Source organism: Littorina saxatilis, linkage group LG1 (assembly GCF_037325665.1).
Source record: "Littorina saxatilis isolate snail1 linkage group LG1, US_GU_Lsax_2.0, whole genome shotgun sequence".
Classification (NCBI taxonomy): domain Eukaryota; kingdom Metazoa; phylum Mollusca; class Gastropoda; order Littorinimorpha; family Littorinidae; genus Littorina; species Littorina saxatilis.
In genome coordinates, this window is record NC_090245.1 from 8,526,803 (window position 1) to 8,530,325 (window position 3,523).

Genomic DNA, 3,523 nt, shown 5'->3' on the forward strand with positions numbered 1-3,523 from the left:
GTGCGAGAGGGAGTGTAGAGAGAGACCAGTTCAGAAAGATAGGCAGGTGCCGATTCAGAGATGATATTGTAGCAGAAGCAGGCAGCTGAAGATCCGAGAATGAAAAAACTATTACAATTAATGCAAAGTCACAAAAAGGCTGTAATTTAAAGGCTGAAGACTCATACTTTCACTGGTAACACATTAAGATCACAGTTGAATAGGATCAGAGAGAAACCAAGGCGCCTCTACTTGTACTCCAAAGCCAAGTGGGAGAATTTAAACGCAGACATCAGCTCTCTGTCCGACAGACTCACCAGCATGAGCAACGACAACGCAGACGTCGACTCCATGTGGATGGAGTTCAAGACATCTCTAATGTCAGCCGTAGAGAAGAACGTACCATCGAAACTCCGGCGAGCGAACTCAAGCCTACCATGGGTCGACTGGCGCGTCAGGAAGCTGCTCAGAAGAAAAAAGCGTCTCTACAAACAAGCCAAGAAGACCGGCAACTGGAAAAACTACAGGTTCTTCCAGAAGGAGTGCAGAAGAGAAATGCGGCGCTCAGAATGGGACTTCGTCAACTCGACGATAGAAGAGGGCCTCAAGGAGAACAACTCCAAACCCTTTTGGCGCTACGTGAAATCCAGACGCCAGGACAACATTGGAGTAGCACCACTGAAGAAAGGCCCCTCCCTCATCAGCGACAGTCTCTCCAAAGCACAGATCCTCCTAACCCAGTTCACTTCCGTTTTCACCCGTGATGACGGCTCCCCCCCTCCTGAGATGAAAGACCCCCCCTACCCCACCATCAACAACCTCACCATAGACATCAAAGGCGTCGCCAAACTACTCAAAAACCTCAACCCTTCCAAAGCATCCGGACCAGACAACATCCCCAACAAGATCCTCAAAACCTGCGCTGAAACCATAGCCCCCGCACTAACTACCATCTTCAACCATTCCATAGAGACAGGACAACTCCCGAACGACTGGCTCACTGCAAACATCTCGGCGGTCTTCAAGAAGGGCGACAGAAACCGAGCAGAGAACTACAGGCCAGTATCCCTCACATCAGTGGCCAGTAAACTGCTGGAACACGTCATCTGCCGCCACCTTCGAAACCACCTGGAGATATATAACATCTTAAGTGACAGGAATCACGGCTTCAGATCCGGACACTCTTGCGAGACCCAGCTTCTCACCACAGCAAAAGATCTCCTCGAGTCCTACGACACCGGATCACAGGTCGACGTTGCCATACTGGATTTCAGCAAGGCCTTCGACACGGTCCCCCATGGTAGACTCCTACAGAAGATGGACCACTACGGAGTACGAGGGCCTATCCACGTGTGGCTGACGAACTTCCTAACGAAGCGGACGATGAGAGTGGTAGTGGAGGGTGAAGCGTCCGAAGAAGCGGCAGTCCTATCAGGCGTCCCCCAGGGCACTGTTTTAGGACCCCTGATGTTCCTATGCCACATCAATGACCTGCCTGAATCTACGAAGTCAACAGTACGACTCTTCGCAGATGACTGCTTGCTGTACCGGGAGATCCACACCTTCCAAGACCACCTCACCCTGCAGGCAGACCTCAAACAGCTGGAGATCTGGGCCAAGAAGTGGGGCATGCGTTTTAACGCGCAAAAGTGCTACATCCTCTCCACCAGAAGCAAATCGTCCTACCTATAGAGCCTGGATAACGTCATCCTCCAGCAGGTCCAACACAACCCCTACCTTGGGGTTCTACTCTCCGCCGACCTGAATTGGTCTTCCCACATCTCCAACATCTGCCGCAAAGCTGGATCAACTGTGGGCTTCCTACGCCGGAATCTCCGGAACTGCCCACAGGAGTGCAGGCGCCTGGCGTACATAACACTCGTCCGATCCACGCTGGAGTATGGAGCTACCGTGTGGGACCCTTACCTCCGGCGGGACATCGAGAGGCTGGAGAGAGTTCAGCGCCAAGCAGCCCGCTTTGTCACGCAAGACTACAAGTCGAGAAGCCCGGGCTGCGTCAGCGACATGCTGAAAAACCTGAACCTCCCCCCACTGGAAGAGCGCCGCAGGCAGTCACGCCTCAACCTCCTCAACAGGATCTCTGAGGGCCTGATCCCCGCACTCCCTCCAGACAAGTTCCTCACCCCGGCCGTTAGCGGACGACGGAGAGTCATCCCCACAAGGTTCCAGGGGTATGAAAGCAGCAACATTATCGAGCGGCAGGCCGTCAACAACACACGAGGCTTCCGCATCCCCACCTGCAAGACAGACCAGTACAAGAACTCCTTCTTCGTACGGACAGTCGCAAAGTGGAATCAGCTGAGTGACGCAGACCTTCCAGCATGACCAGCCCAGCCAGCCAGCGCAGCATCCTCAGCGCTGAGACTGCCGTCATCAGGGCTGCCCCAACACTGATCGCCTACAGAGCCCAGTAGTTTTTATCATTTTAACAAGTTACAAAGAGTGGGAAAGACATTGAAGCAACAGCCTGTATGACTCGTCCCACCAAAGTCAGGACTTTTATTGTACTCTAAATTATTATCATGCGCTCTCCCGCATCCGTTGCGAAGATGACCAACAGTGGTCCCTGCAACGTAACAAATCCAGATCCAGACACTGCGGAGATAATAACAAACTCTGTGAAGACAGAACAAATTTCAAAAGGTTGATAGACTGACCGGCTTTGAGGCCCGAAAAGCACATTACAACATCACAATAAAACAGTGATGGGTGCTTTTTGTAAAGACACAACAAGGGCCCAAACACTGAGAGACATATCTCTGAGACTGAAAAACACATTAGAACATCACAGTAAAACAGTCAAGCACCATGGCAAAAGATATTAAACAAAGAAAACATTTCTGACAGTCTACTCTCTAAGGCAAGAAAACACATTAAACCGTTAAGCACTGACACTGTCGCAATAGATATTAAACAAAGGAAACATTTCTGACAGTAACAGTCAAGCACTGACACTGTCGCAATAGATATTAAACAAAGGAAACATTTCTGACAGTCTACTCTCTAAGACAAGAAAACACATTAAACCGTCAAGCACTGACACTGTCGCAATAGATATTAAACAAAGGAAACATTTCTGACAGTAACAGTCAAGCACTGACACTGTCGCAATAGATATTAAACAAAGGAAACATTTCTGACAGTCTACTCTCTAAGACAAAAAAACACATCAGTAAAACAGTTGCATTCACTGCTGTGATTGATTCGTGTATAAAGACATAATAAGGAACAACATCCTGACGGCCTATATAACTATACCTCTTAGACTGAAAAACACATCAGATTCAACGAAAAGTGTATTTAAGTCACTTATCCTAACAGATACACTCTGCATGCCGTTAAAAACTGTAATTTAATTACTAAAAATAATCACACGCAACACAAAAGAAGCCAAAATGATGACAGTCTGACTTTCCAGAGTAATTTAAAAACCCACATCACACCATCAGAGCACAACAGTCAATAACTATATTGCAATACAGCGGAACCCCCCTCCCCTCCCCCCCCCCCCCCCCCCCCTTTC